We start from the raw sequence: 16,768 nt of genomic DNA on the forward strand, positions 1-16,768 counted from the left end.
GGGGTGATGAAGGGGGGTTTGATTTACTTTTATAGCGAGTTTTTTAGCGGATTTTTATGATTGGCAGCCGTCACACACTGAAAGACGCTTTTTATTGCAAAAAATATTTTTTGCGTTACCACATTTTGAGAGCTATAATTTTTTCCATATTTTGGTCCACAGAGTCATGTGAGGTCTTGTTTTTTGCGGGACGAGTTGACGTTTTTATTGGTAACATTTTCGGTTACGTGACATTTTTTGATCGCTTTTTATTCCGATTTTTGTGAGGAAGAATGACCATAAACCAGCTATTCATGAATTTCTTTTGGGGGAGGCGTTTATACCATTCCGCGTTTGGTAAAATTGATAAAGCAGTTTTATTCTTCGGGTCAGTACGATTACAGCGACACCTCATTTATAACATTTTTTTATGTTTTGGCGCTTTTATACGATAAAAACTATTTTACAGAAAAAAAAATTATTTTTGCATCGTTTTATTCTCAGGACTATAACTTTTTTACTTTTTTGCTGATGATGCTGTATGGCGGCTCATTTTTTGCGGGACAAGATGACATTTTCAGCGCTACCATGGTTATTTATATCTGTCTTTTTCATCGCGTGTTATTCCACTTTTTGTTCGGCGGTATGATAATAAAGCGTTGTTTTTTGCCTCGTTTTTTTTTTTTTCTTACGGTGTTTACTGAAGGGGTTAACTAGTGGGCCAGTTTTATAGGTCGGGTCGTTATGGACACGGCGATACTAAATATGTGTACTTTTATTGTTTTTTTTTATTTAGATGAAGAAATGTATTTATGAGAATAATATTTTTTTTTTCATTATTTAGGAATTTTTTTTAAATTTTTTTTACACATTTGGAAATTTTTTTTTTTACTTTTTTATTTTGTCCCGGGGGGGACATCGCAGATCGATGATCTGACAGTTTGCACAGCACTCTGTCAGATCACCGATCTGACATACAGCGCTGCAGGCTTCACAGTGCCTGCTCTGAGCAGGCTCTGTGAAGCCACCTCCCTCCCTGCAGGACCCGGATCCGCGGCCATCTTGGATCCGGGGCTGGAGCAGGCAAGGAGGGAGGTAAGACCTTCGCAGCAACGCGATCACATCGCGCTTCTGCGGGGGGCTCAGGGAAGCCTGCGGGAAGCTTCCCTATACCGCCGGCACATCGCGATCATCTTTGATCGCGGTGTGCCAGGGGTTAATGTGCCGGGGGCGGTCCGTGACCACTCCTGGCACATAGTCCCGGATGTCAGCTGCGATAGGCAGCTGACACCCGGCCGCGATCAACGGCGCTCCCCCCGTGAGCGCTGCCGATCGCATATGACGTACTATCCTGTTGGTGGTCATAGGGGCCCACCCCACCTCGACGGGATAGTACGTCTAATGTCAGAAAGGGGTTAAGGAATAACCCTGGCCGGCTTCAATAAACGTTAGCAGCAAAGAGTTTAACAGTGAACTATATACAGTTATGTTCAAATTTGTTTTGTTCTATTATAGCAGTAGCCAAGGTACCTGTCGGTAGCGAACACTTCCTGGCCTGGGAAGGTGGGTATCCGGATCTTCTTCTGGTTCCAAATAAACGTCATGGGTTTGTCTCTCATGTATGGTCAAGTCATTAGCTGCTATCAAAGTTTGTGTAGCTTGAGTACGGATGTCAGCGATGGCAGCTGCCACAGCAGTAGTTTCAGTGGTGGTGATTATGCACACAGTAGTAGTAGCGTTGGTTTGAGGAGTTTCTAGCTCCGTAACTGGAGGAATAGTGGTGGTATCAGCTTTGTCACTAGGTGGCGCTGTGGTGGGTGCACGTTTCCTAACATTTCGAGTGCACCAGCCCTTTTCATCCCGTTGTTGGGTGTAGGTCACATGATCCCCTTGGCATAGATCCCGTGCGAATGTCCCTCCCGGAGATGAGATTCCACATCACTGCAGGTGACATAGACCTTTGTTGGCAGCACGGATTCCTGAATGAAACCCCAACCCCTTTTAGGGTAGAAGGCCACTACTATGCCCCATCTGGCTGGGCCGTTGTCACTTCGCTGGGTGTTATGGGTCTGCAATTTGCGTTGGGCCTCACTCCCTTTATCCTCCTTCCATCTTAGTACCAGACGTCGGTCATATTCCTCCCAGGTGAGGGCTTCGATATGGGACCCTTCCGGTTGGGCCTCCCCAGGGGACCCAATTGGTTCTGCTCTCGCATTGTCTCATTGGAAAACCACCCCCTCTGGCCCCACCTCCAGCGGTGTGCCTATGGATACTGGGAGCAGGCCTTTCAGTGTCTCGCCGTCGGTGCTAATAGTCACTGGAGCAGGGTTAGTGGCTGGGGGAGAGCGGACGCTGGAGCGGGAGCGGTCATCGGGGCAGGGTCGCTTTCAGTACCTGCATCTGATGTGGTTCCACCAATCGGTCGGTCCACCCGCTGAAGAGGATGCTGGAGTCAGCTGCAGCATGGACTGCGACTCCTCCAGTGCATCCTTCCTGCACAGGGCCGACTTCCATTTCTTCACTACGGTCAGCTCTGTTTCCCTGAACTGGCGGCTCAGCTCTTCCACCTGTGGTTTCGAGAAGTCCAGACCCTCCAGCAGCTGCAGGTCTGGGTTCTCCCCCGATTGCCTGGAGTAGTCTTGGTTCCCATCGTCGTCCCTCAAGTACCCACTGGTCTCCATCTCCTCTTCCAGTTCTGCGGCCACACGCACACGCTGCTCCTCCATTTCTTGGAGGTGGGGCTCCTTCTTCACCTTGTTCTCGCCATTGCAGATCAGGTGGCGGACCTTTTTGGCAGATGGGCAGGTCCTCATTGAGTAATAGCATTCGTAGGGGGCAATCATCACTGTTCGCCCCACTTTGGTAGTCTCCTCCCATGCTGTCATTCCCTTCTTTTCCAGCTCTCCTCGTGGCGCTGTAATGGCGGTGGTTTTGGCGGCAATTTTGGCGGTCTTTTGCGATACCCAGTCTTTCAATAAATCACAGTTCAGGCACAATTCTGGCACAGTCTTTAGGTGCACATGACCCATTTTACGGGGTTTAGTAGATCCTGTTCGTGATGCCAAGTTTGAGATGCCTGGCAAGGGGGTACTTGGTACCGGGTCCTGTGGTTCACAAGGGGATGTCACGGTGGCTGACCCAGTCCATGGCCTTGGGACGTCCGTGTAAAAGGGAAAGGTCTTTACAGGGGAAAAGAGTTTATGTTCGTGATGCTACCTGTGGTATTCGGTCAGGTTGACCGACGCTGCTTTAAGGAGTCCGCTGGGGTGATATTGTGGCAGCTAGATGGTATACCTTCCAACAGGTGAAGTATGTCCCCAGGGCTTCCCGGTGTGTAGATGGTGGTATGGTGAGAGGCGCAGAGAAGAACTAGGACACAAGGTTGCAGTCTCTTTACCTTTACTGAAGACTTCAGCATCCACAGTCCAGGGCACCAGATCACAGGGCAGGCAGAGTCTGGCCGGTTTGGAGGCAAGCCCAGAGTCCCCTTGTCCAGGTGGAAATCAGTAGCCTTCCCTTGCGTTGCGGTGGTGTAGTCCCTTACTGCCTGTTGCTTCACATAAGGGTCTCACAGATGTGGTATTTCACTCTCGCTGTCCCCCATATAGGATAGGACAAAACCCGTATGACTGGTGACTTGAGCCTGTTTATAGGGTCTCTTAGATAACCCGGCTCTGTAGGTTTCATCGTGCCTCCTGGGTGTAGGTGCAGACAGGTAACCTGCAACTAGCTGTCCTGCCGGTCTCTGAAATAAAGCGTAGAGGTCCTTACTCCCTCGGTGTTCTGGCTACCGGCATTTTGCGCCTCAGAAGGAGGCAGCCTGAGCGAGGCTGGTCCCCTTCTGATATCCTCTCCTTTGCTTCGACTTCCTTCACGCTCGCTGCAATATAGTTCTCCTTATCAATGTCTCTTTCTGGGAGCTGCAGCTCTGAGGGCATGCATAGCTCCTTTGACCCTCTGTCCTTCTCAGACTCTGGTCTGGAACTAACAGAACTCCTGTCTGGAGCTCTGCGAGGAACTGACTAACTTTCCCACAGACTACTATTTATATATAATGGGGAGTGACCTAATAAATCGGAGCAGAAGCTCCCCCTGGTGGCCTGGAGTGTGAAATGTGCTGCATGTTTGTGACACCTGGATGCAGTTATCTTTTCACGCCTCCAAACGAAGTATCACTCTCCCGAGAGGAAAGCAATACCACTGTGACGACCAGGACGACCTGGGGCGACGCAAATTGAACAGCAAGGTGGATTGCTGCTTAGGGGAAGAAAAAAAAATCTCTTTAAATCTTCAGCTTAGCGAGTGTGAACGAGTTGAGTGTGGCCTAAGCCTTAGCGAGTGTGACCGAGCTGAGTGTGACCTGAGCCTTAGCGAGTGTGAATGAGCTGAGTGTGACCTGAGCCTTAGCAAGTGTGAACGAGCTGAGTGTGACCTGAGCGTAAGTGCGAACGGCGGTAAGTGTTTGACTTGAGATTCAGTGACTTTGGATTCCGGGAGTTTCCAAGGGAGGAATTATTGAATTGCTGTCTGTGTTTTATTGATACTTTGCATTTATTTTTTATTTAACTTTTCTGTCTGGTGCAATCCCCATTGGAAATGTGCTCCACTATTTTTAATGCCATCCAGTGCACATATTGCCACATGTATGCAATCCTTGAGCAGCCAGTTGAGGGTGCATACTGCTGTGCGAGATGTGAGCACGTTGTGCATTTGGAAGCCCAGATTCTGAATCTAAATGTGCAGCTGGCAACACTAAGATCCATTTACAATATGGAAAGGAGTCTTCTGCTCACTGAGCAGACGCTCAATGGGATAGATGAAGGGGGGATGGTAGGATGGAGCTGCAGGACAGTGAAGCAGCAAGCTGGGTGACAGTTAGAAGGCCGGGTAGAGGGAAGAGTGCTAGGGAGGCTAGTCCTGATCTGGCACACCCCAATAACTTTGCTAAGTTGGCAGATGAGGGGGGTGCCAGTACAGTGGTAGAACGGCTGCAGCCAGGCATGTCCTCTGAAAGCCGGAGGAGTGACTGCTCCAGTAAGGAGGGAAATAGGAGAGCAGTGCAGGCCAGACAGGTGCTGGTAGTGGGGGACTCAATTATTAGGGGAACAGTTAGGGCAATCTGTCACAAAGACAGGGATCGTCGAACGGTGTGCTGCCCACCTGGCGCTCGAGTCCGACACATCGCTGATCGAGTTGACAGATTACTGGGAGGGGCTGGTGAGGATCCAGCGGTCATGGTGCACATTGGCACAAATGACAAAGTTAGAGGTAGGTGGAAGGTCCATAAAAACGATTTCAGGGAACTAGGCTGCAAGCTGAAAGCAAGGACCTCTAAAATGGTATTTTCCAAAATACTGCCTGTACCACGTGCCATGCCAGAGAGGCAACGGGAGATTATGGAGGGTAATAAGTGGCTCAAGAATTGGGGTAGGAAGGAGGGGTTTGGGTTCCTGCAGAACTGGGCCGACTTCTCAGTTTGCTACAGGTTCTACGCTAGGGACGGGCTGCACCTCAATGGGGAAGGTGCAGCTGTGCTGGGGGAGAGAATGGCTAGAAGGTTGGAGGAGTGTTTAAACTAGGGAATGGGGGGAGGGTATTCATTTTATGGGAGGGGAATATAGTGCAGATAGAGACCAGGGCACAAATAAGGAAGTTGGGGGTGGTGGTGGCATGGGGGGTGGGGTTAGAACAATTAATAATTTAAGAAAGAATAGAGGTGCCGAGAGATACATAAAGTGTATCATCCTTAAAACCCATCCTGCATGATAATATAGGTGAATCTAATGAAAATGTGGGTGGAGATAAGGGGAGGGGGAAAAATAATAATTACTGATAGGAGTTTGTTATAAGTCTCCAAAAATAATGGAAGCAACGGAGAATATCCTCATGAAGCAAACAGATGAAGGTGCGACTCAAGGAGAAGTAATTATTATGGGGGACTTCAACTACCCTGAAATAGATAGGGGAACGGGAACCTGCAATTCCAGCAAAGGTAATCGGTTTTTGACAACTATGAGAGACAATTACCTTTCACAACTGGATCAGGACCCAACAAGTAGGGGGGCACTGCTAGACCTAATATTAACCAACAGGCCAGACCGCATAGCAAATATAATGGTTGGGTGTCACTTGGGGAATAGTGATCACAAAATAATAAGTTGTCATGTATCCTTTAATAAGATGTGTAGTAGAGGGGTTACAAGGACACTAAACATCAGGAGGGCAAATTTCCAATGGATGAGAGATGATCTTGGTGCTATTAACTGGGATGATATCCTGAGACATAAAATTACACAAAGAAAATGGGAGACATTTATTAGCATCCTGGATAGGACCTGTGCACAGTATATACCGTATGGGAATAAACATACTAGAAATAGGAGGAAACCAATATGGCTTAATAGAGCTGTAAGGGGCGCAATAAGTGACAAAAAGAAAGCATTTAGAGAATTAAAGGAAGTAGGTAGTGAGGAGGCATTAAATAAATACAAATTAAATAAATTCTGTAAAAAGCAAATCAAGGCAGCAAAGAATGAGACAGAGAGACTCATTGCCAGAGAGAGTAAAAATAATCCCAAAATATTATTTAACTACGTAAATAGTAAGAAACTAAAAAATTATAGTGTTGGCCCCCTTAAAAATACTCTGGGTGAAATGGTGGATGAGAATGAGGAAAAAGCCAATATGCTAAATGACTTTTTTCATCAGTATTTACACTAGAAAATCCCATGGCAGACAATATGTTATCAGTGATAACAAAAATTCCCCATTAAGTGTCACCTGCTTAACCCAGCAGGAAGTACGGCAGGGTCTAAAAATCCTAAAATTGACAAATCTCCGGGCCCGGATGGGATACACCCCCGAGTACTGCAGGAATTAATTAGAGTCATAGATAGACCATTATTTTTAATCTTTAAAGACTCCATAATAACAGGGTCTGTACCACAGGACTGGCGTATAGCAAATGAGGTGCCAATATTCAAAACGGGGACAAAAACTGAACTCAGAAATTATAGGCCGAGAGCTTAGGCCGGTTTCACATTTGCGGTTGTGACCGCAGCGTTTCTGCCGCAAATATCCACATGCGTTGTGTATTCCTATATTTAACATTAGGGACGCATGCGTCTGCGATCGGTTGCTTTTTGCTGCGTTTGACGACACATGCGTTGTTTCGTTGTCTGCAGTTTGGCACGGTAAACGCTACAAGCAGTAATTTTAGAGGCGTCAATTTGCCGCCTAGAAACGTATGCGGTTGATTGCGGAAGGAAGGCGCAAGAAAACGCATCGCTGTCTATGTGAACGCATGCGTTCACAAGCACATGCGTTTGCTTGTGTTCGTGAACGCATGCATTGCACCAGAGAAAAACATGTCTAGACACTGATAAGCCACCCTCCACATACAAGGAGATAAAGGGAGGGAGTGGACATTTGCAGATCACTACTCAGCAGACAGCCAAGCAGAGCAGACAGACCACAGCACCTTGGAGCAAACAAGCCTCTGAACAATGTGAGTATATCCTAGCCAATGCCTTTATTTTCTATTTTCTGTCTCTACATGTCCTAATTTCTGTCATTTCTTTCTTTCTACATGCATCAGAATGTCTTCTTCTTCTGATGAGGAGCAACGTCCAGGGCCTTCTGAAGTAGAACATGTCAGTGAAGTGAGTACACACTTCCTCAGATTGGTAAGTATTCACTGTCACATCAACACAACGGCAGCATGAACATATACGTGACACTGTTTATAGTATCCTCACTTTACAATTCTTGAATCTTCCTTTCTTTACTTTTCTCTTTCTTTCCCTTTTGCTTCTGCACTTCTTTTTTTTACTTTCAATATTCATGCCATTTCTCTGCTTCTGTTTTATTTCTTCCTTCTGTTAATGTCTCCAACATTAATGTCCTTTTTCTTTAGGTTCCAGAACGGGATGAGGACCTCATAGACAATGACCACCTAATCTCCCTGGTCCATGAGACAGTTCCGTTGTGGGACACCCGGGTTCCCGAGCACTCGGTCAACGTGACGATCCGGCGGCTATGGAATGAGGTGGCTAAAGCGATGTGGGATGGCTGGGACAATGCCCCGACTCGGGTCCGAAATGCATTTTGAAAGTATTGCAATGCAGTGTGAAGCAGCAGAGACCTTGGCCGTGCTCACACAACTGTGTGTGATGAGAGAAACTCTCAGGAGTTTCTCTCATCACACACAGTTGTGTGAGCACGGCCAAAAGTACATTGTCTAACCATTATGTTTTGTTTTTTCAACAGTGCTCAAAGTCAAAACACGCTGACATTCAATAAAGGACCGCTTTAACAAGGACCTGCGTCACGAGAGCCGGCTTCCTAGTGGTTGAGGAGCAAGGATCCGAAAATACAAAGATCACCGCATCCTTGCATTTTTGTGACCGGTCCTTGCCCAGAGAACGTAAGTATATTTTTGGTGAAAAAAAATATATTTTGTATTGCATTAGGCTGCCGTCACACTAGCATTTTTTGGTCACTATTTTACATCAGTATTTGGAATCCAAACCCAGGAGTGGATGATTAATGCAGAAGTGGTGCATATGTTTCTATTATAGTTTTCCTCACATTGTTCCACTCCTGTTTTTGGCTTACAAATACTGATGTAAAATACTGACCAAATACTGACAGTGTGACGGCAGCCTGCACAACAGATCTATAATCATCAAGTCAGGTGTCAGAAATAATGAATTCATGATGCACAAATAAATGCCTCATGAATTCTTTATTTCTGACACTTGTCCTGGTATGTATAGATATGCCTTGTATGACCTCCATCGCTCCTTCCTATTTTACATTAGTATTTGGAATCCAAACCCAGGAGTGGGTGATTAATGCAGAAGTGGTGCATCTGTTTCGATTATACTTTTCCTCGTACTCTTGTACTCCCGGTTTTGGCTTACAAAGTCTGATGTAAAACTATGACCAAATACTGCTAGTGTGACCTCAGCCTTAATCTGTATGTTTATATTCCACAGGAGTTTGCGTTTTGTACATGTTTGCTATTAATTTTTTTCTCCTCTTTTCACAGCACATGGCGCACCACTGTTGGCCCAGGTTCTGGAGCGGTCCTTCATTAGACAGCCAGGGACCCATCCCAGCCATCCTCCAGCGCTGCAGCAAGTGGGCCTACCACACTAACTGGAGACCAGGAAGCAGGTCCATCAGGTGATCCCCTTCCCCAGTCCTCTGCCTCTGCCCATTTTTTTATGGGCTCCTCCCGGGGGCGGCAGAGGGCCGCGGACAGGTCACTCATGCCAGAGTTTTTGCACTTGAGCTCGGTTTTCCATGAGGGACTCAAGGTGATGGGTGACCGACTGGATGCTGCCATTAGCCTTATGATTACACGTATCCAGGAGGTTACCAAAGCCCTTGCCCAAGTGAAAGCCGACCTCCAGAGGCCAGCACATCATTTTTTTAATCAAATTGAACAGGGCATGTCGGAACACCTTAAGGTACCTTCACACTAAACGACGCTGCAGCGATACCGACAATGATCCGGATCGCTGCAGCGTCGCTGTTTGGTCGCTGGAGAGCTGTCACACAGACAGCTCTCCAGCGACCAACGATCCCGAGGTCCCCTGGTAACCAGGGTAAACATCGGGTTACTAAGCGCAGGGCCGCGCTTAGTAACCCGATGTTTACCCTGGTTACCATCCTAAAAGTAAAAAAAACAAACGCTTCATACTTACCTTCCGCTGTCTGTCCCCCGGCGCTGTGCTTCTCTGTACTGGCTGTGAGCACAGCGGCCGGAAAGCAGAGCGGTGACGTCACCGCTCTGCTTTCCGGCCGCTGTGCTCACAGTAAGCCCTGCTCTTAGTAACCCGATATTTACCCTGGTTACCAGCGAGGACATCGCTGAATTGGCGTCACACACGCCGATTCAGCGATGTCAGCGGGAGAGCCAGCGACCAAATAAAGTTCTGGCCTTCTAGCCCCGACCAACGACATCACAGCAGGATCCTGATCGCTGCTGCGTGTCACACTGAACAATATCGCTAGCCAGGACGCTGCAACGTCATGGATCGCTAGCGATATCGTTTAGTGTGAAGGTACCTTTACTCCCGATCTCCAGATTAGTGTTATGCAGGCCTGCAATGCTGCTTACGTGCAGGCTACGCAGCAGAGTCAGTATTTTCAGCAGACAGTGGGGGCATTTCCACCTGTTCCCACACTCTCACACTTTACCTCAACGACGACCTCTGCTGCATACCACTGCACGGCCACCTCCATTCCAAGCACTGCCGGCCACCACTATAGCACCACCACCATGCCGAGTGCTGTAGGACAGCCCACCGCCACCACCATGACAACTGCTGCTCGTGCTTGGACTTCCTCCACTGCCACCACCATGCGGCAGCCGCAGGACCCTGGCATGGCCTTCACTACTGCCACCACAAGAATGCCGCTGCCGGACCCTGGCCTGGCGTTCCCCGCCTCCACAACAGCAATGCGGCTGCCGGACCCTGGCCTGGCGTTCCCCGCCACCACAACAGCAATTCCGCTGCCGGACCCTGGCCTGGCGTTCCCCGCCACCACAACAGCAATGCCGCTGCCGGACCCTGGCCTGGCGTTCACCACCACCACAACAGCAATGCTGCTGCTGGACCCTGGCCTGGCGTTCCCCGCCACCACAACAGCAATCCCGCTGCAGGACCGTGGCCTGGCGTTCCCCGCCATCACAACAGCAATGCCGCTGCAAAGGCACACGGACCATGACAGGTCGGCCAGCACGGCCAGGCCGATACCAATGAGCCCAACGAGGCTCCCAGGACAGCTGCACCGATCCGAGAAAGGGAAAGGCAAAAAAAACCAAAAGACTATAGCTATCCCTCCCCCCTCACCTCCCAATGTGTCTGTAATGTCTGGTGCCTCACCCTTCCAGTGTGTCTCTGCCCTCCTATGTATCTAGCCCAATCCCCGAATTTCCAGACCCCAGTAATTTTATTGCACCTTCTCCAGCCACCCCTGCATCGTCCACAGTTAGCCAGCCCTCACAGCTCCACACACCCCCGTTTCCGTTAATCAACCCCAAGCAGGTGCAGTTAATTTTTTTTGGTTTGTTTTGTTAAAATAAATAATAATGTTTTTTGCCCCCAATAAGGTTTGGTTAATTGTGTATTTCGCCACCGGCAACACACACGGTGCACTAAATAAAAAAATGCGCCGAACACTTTTTTTGGGGGCCACCTCTTGGCTCCAGTATTTAGTTAGTACAACACTGAAGCTTTGTGTGTGTTTGGTACAGAGATATGAGGTGGCCCAAAAAATAATACTTGTATTTTCTCCAAAAAGTCTTCTTTCTGTTTATGGTATAGAGATATGAGGTGGCCCAAAAAATAATACTTGTATTTTCTCCAAAAAGTCTTCTTTCTGTTTAATCTGTGATTTTTGGTTGCATACTGAAGATAAAATGGTGGTAATACACAGCTGAATACACAGCAGAACTATACTGAACAGGTCATGTGTTCAAAAAACCATTACTTATGACACCTGACCTGGTGACTTGAGAAATGCCTTGTAGTACCTCCATTTTATCTTCTGTGTACATAAAATCTATTTCACAGAAAGTGAAGGGACGATGGAGGTCATACAAGGCATATCTATACTCACCAGGACATGTGTTAGAAATAATGAATTCATGAGGCATTTATTTGTGCATCATGAATTCATTATTTCTGACACCTGACTTGATGATTATAGATCTGTTGTGTAGGCTGCTGTCACACTGACAGTATTTGCTCACTATTTTACATCAGTATTGGTAAGCCAAAAACAGGAGTGGAACAATGCGAGGAAAAGTATAATAAAAAGATACGCACCACTTCTGCATTTATCACCCACTCCTGGTTTTGGTTTACAAATACTGATGTTAAGTACTGAACAAATACTGCTAATGTGACGGCACCAAACAGCCATTGTCTCTTCAGTCTGCGTCAAATAGTTACTGGTGAACCAGTCAGGACGCAATGACGTCAACAACCTAAGCCCAAAAAAACAAATTGTTTTTTATAGGAAATACATAGGAGACATGGTCAAGATAATAAAACATGTTTTTTATTAACAACAAACATTAACATTTAAAACATTTCCGACCCGAAGCCAACAGGACATTTTACACAATATTGTCCTGCCATGCCACACGTCCAATCTCAGAATCAAAAAAGGCAGCAAATTGGTCCCGCATGTGGCCAACTTCAACAGTTGACCACAGCGGGTGATGCCGGTAATCAGGCAAAGGGTTTGCAACTTGTTCATCAAGTTCAGTGGTGGGTCGCTCCTTAGCCAGAATGTAATTGTGGAGAACCACACAGGCTTTTACCACCTCATCAATTGTCTCCATTTTTAGATTTATGGCTGTTGCAAGAATGCGCCATTTTGAGACTAGAATCCCAAAAGTACACTCTACAGTTCTTCATGCCCTGGTCAGTCTGTAGTTAAAGATCCTTTTAGTGTGGTTCAAGTCACGACTGGAATATGTCTTCAGTAGGTTTTCACAAATCTGAAAGGCCTCATCCCCAACCATTATAAATGGCATCGTGGGCCTTGAGTGTTGGGGAGAGTTCGTGGCTGTGGAAAATTAAAATTTTTGGGATAAACACGTCGGCCCATATCCGAGTTTTTGAAAGTCTGTGAATCGTTGCCATGGCCAAAAGCACCAATGTCCACGGCAATGAAGCGACAGTCCGCATCAGCTATTGCCATGAGAACTAATGAAAAATATTTTTTAAAGTTGAAGAACTGTGATCCCGTTCTGGCTGGTTTGATAATCCGGATGTGCTTCCCATCCACCGCACCCAAACAGTTGGGGAAATCACACACAGTCCAGAATTTATCAGCAATTTCCATCCACATGTCCTCGGTGGGTATGGGTATAAATTCTTCACGGAGAACGTTCCACAAAGCCTGGCAGGTGTCAAAAACTATTCCGTATAGGGTGGAAATTCCAAGCCGGTACTGGAAGTGGAGGGATGACAAGTTCTCTCCGGTTGCCAGAAATCTGTAATAAAATAAAGAAAAAATAATTTAAAAAAAATGCAAAGAATACATGTCAGACCAACAATAATTATGACTGGCATTTGTTTAGAATTATTACGTACCTTAAGGTAACCAGGAGACGTTCCTCTGCTGGAATCACTCTACGGAGCTGGGTGTCCTGTCTCCTGATGACTCCTTGAATACGAGCAAGCAACTCCAAAAAAGAGGCTTGCGACATCCTGGTATATTCTGGGAATTTTTCCGGGTTGTCATTAAGCTCCCCATACAGTGTGTGATATGCACCACGGCTCTCCCGCAGTTCTATAATGGGGTGTTGCCAAAAACGCCTACACTGTGTCCTTCTCCGTCTTTCACGGTTTCGGTGTTGCTCCAAAGCAAACGCACAGGCAATAAAAAGTTGAGGCTTAGATCCAGGTTGATGTAAAAGCTATCCATGGGAAGATCCATCATGACACAGGATACAGTAGCACACTGTTAAGATTTCAGCAGTCCGAGGGTCTATATATAGAGATCCCATAATACACGCCCTCTGTAGTCCCATTGGCGGTGTCTGGTTATCTAGTTTTTTCTCCTGTAAAATTTTCCAACATGCGCACTAAAATGCAAACGCATGAAAAAATGCATTAAAAAGCATGGAAACGCAGCGCCTAAAACCCGCAAACGCATGCGCCTAAAACCCGCTGCGTTTGTACGCGCTTCTATGCGTTTTTCCGGAACTTGCGTTTGAGGATTATACGCTGCGGATTCTAATGCAAATGTGAAAGTAGCCTTAACCTCTACTGTGGGTAAAATCCTAGAGGGCATTTTAAGGGATGCTATGCTGGAGTATCTGAAGAGGAATAACCTCATGACCCAATATCAGCATGGGTTTACTAGGGACCGTTCCTGTTAGACTAATCTGATCAATTTCTATGAAGAGGTAAGTTCCGGACTGGACCAAGGGAACCCAGTGGACGTAGTGTATATGGACTTTTCAAAAGCTTTTGATACGGTGCCACACAAAAGGTTGATACATAAAATGAGAATAATGGGGATAGGGGAAAATATGTGTAAGTGGGTTAAGAGCTGGTTCAGGGATAGGAAACAAAGGGTGGTTATTAATGGAGCACACTCGGACTGGGTCGCGGTTAGCAATGGGGTACCGCAGGGGTCAGTATTGGGCCCTCTTCTTTTTAACATATTTATTAATGACCTTGTAGGGGGCATACAGAGTGGAATTTCAATATTTGCAGATGACACTAAACTATGCAGGGTAATCAATACAGAGGAGGACAATTTTATATTACAGGAGGATTTATGTAAACTAGAAGCTTGGGCTAATAAATGGCAAATGAGCATTAATGGGGATAAATGTAAAGACATGCACTTGGGTAGAAGTAATAAGATATATAACTATGTGCTTAAAGGGAACCTGTCACCTGAATTTGGCGGGACTGGTTGTGGGTCATATGGGCGGAGTTTTCGGGTGTTTGATTCACCCTTTCCTTACTCGCTGGCTGCAATATTGGATTGAAGTTCATTCTCTGTCCTCCATAGTACACGCCTGCACAAGGCAAGATTGCTTTGCGCAGGCATGTACTATGGAGGACAGAGAATGAACTTCAATCAAATATTGCAGCCAGCATGCAGCCAGAAGGTAAGGAAAGGGTGAATCAAACACCCGAAAACTCCGCCCATATGACCCAAAACCAGTTCCGCCAAATTCAGGTGACAGAGTCCCTTTAATTCTAAAACTCTGGGCAAAACCGTCAATGAAAAGGACCTGGGGGTATGGGTGGTTGACAAACTCACATTTAGTGGCCAGTGTCAGGCAGCTGCTCCAAAGGCAAATAAAATAATGGGATGCATTAAAAGAGGCATAGATGTTCATGAGGAGAACATAATTTTACCTCTATACAAGTCACCACACTTAGATTACTGTGTACCGTTCTGGTCTCTGGTTTATAAGAAAACATAGCTGAACTAGAGCGGGTGCAGAGAAGAGCCACCAAGGTTATTAGAGAACTGGGGGGTCTGCAATACCAAGATAGGTTATTACACTTGGGGCTATTTAGTTTGGAAAAACGAAGGCTAAGGGGTGATCTTATTTTAATACATAAATATATGAGGGGACAGTACAAAGACCTTTCTGATGATCTTTTTTCATAGACCTGAGACAGGGACAAGGGGGCATCCTCTACGTCTGGAGGAAAGAAGGTTTAAGCATAATAACAGATGCGGATTCTTTACTGTAAGAGCAGTGAGACTATGGAACTCTCTTCCGTATGATGTTGTAATGAGTGATTCATTACTTAAATTTAAGAGGGGACTGGATGCCTTTCTTGAAAAGTATAATGTTACAGGTTATATATACTAGAACTTGTCTGATTGCCGTATGTGGAGTCGAGAAGGAATTTTTTTTCCCCAATGTGGAGCTTACTCTTTCCCACATGTTTTTTTTTTTGCCTTCCTCTGGATCAACATGTTAGGGCATGTTAGGTTAGGCTATGGGTTGAACTAGATGGACTTAAAGTCTTCCTTCAACCTTAATAACTATGTTACTATGTTACAGGCACAGATAATTTAGATCCTGGAGTAACGACTGAACCTCAAGCATTTCTACTTGCAACCTTGAGGAAACCATAGAAATCAAATGACCCAGAGGAAGAATGGAGGATAGAGGTTCTGGATGAGAAGCTGAATCAAGGCTGTGTGACAAAGCGTCAGCCTTAACATTCTTGGACTCCTGCCTGAATATGATGGAAAACTTGAAACTAGAAAAGAAATTAAGGACCTACTGGCCTGTCTTTGGGTTAAGCGGTTAGCAGAATATAAGAAAATTTTTTATGATCCGTCACAACACCTACCTGATGAATAGCTCAATCCAAAAAAGAAATCTATTATTCATTCTGCGAAAGTCAAATTGACAGCGAGCAGCTCACTATTCCCAACATCATAATTTCTCTCAGCAGATGAAAATTTCCTAGAAATAAAACGCACATGGTCGTAAATTGGTCAAAGTTTTGGGACCTTGAGATAACACTGCCTCAACCCCAATTTCTGAAGCATTTACCTATATGATGAATGGTTTCTGGAGATCGAGTTGGATCAAAACTGGAGAGGACATGAAGCACTATTTTAATTTATGAAAGACCCCAATAGCATCGGGTGACCAAACCTTAAGATCCACCCCTTACAAGTGAGGTCAATAAGCGGTTTAATAATCTGAGAAAAAAAACTAATACATTTTCTGTAGCATAGTCAAAAGTCAGGAGGGCATGTTATAGACAGAGGGATGAGCTAAAAGAATAGTCAGGTCATGGTCCAGAGTTCTAAATACCAGTCAGACAGTGGATCAACCAAAAAGTCATAGCAAACAGATGGTCAGAACAAGGTCCAAGGTCAGACAACAGTAGATCAGAGCACAGAGCAACAAGGCAAATATATACCAGTGAGCAAAAAGCTACAATTGTCACTAATCTGAAGAAGGGAGCTGACTAAATAGCCAGGTAATTACCTGAACAGGAGACACATGGATGAAGCTCAAGCAACACCCAAACTCCAAATGGACGGCTAAATTTTCAATCAAGACACCGACAGCTTAGCATGATCCAGCATCCACTTGGGCAGCTGAGCTGTCCATCAAATAATGACAGCTCAACATGGCCCAGCTCTAGATTGGATTAGAGATAGTAATTCATTGCATCCAGACAAATAGAAAGGTGGAATCATTTCACTGATAGCTTGATATGGTCAAAATAACAGTGGAGAACGCCCTGGTGGACCTATC

This window comes from Ranitomeya imitator, chromosome 1 (genome assembly GCF_032444005.1).
Source record: "Ranitomeya imitator isolate aRanImi1 chromosome 1, aRanImi1.pri, whole genome shotgun sequence".
NCBI classification, from domain to species: domain Eukaryota; kingdom Metazoa; phylum Chordata; class Amphibia; order Anura; family Dendrobatidae; genus Ranitomeya; species Ranitomeya imitator.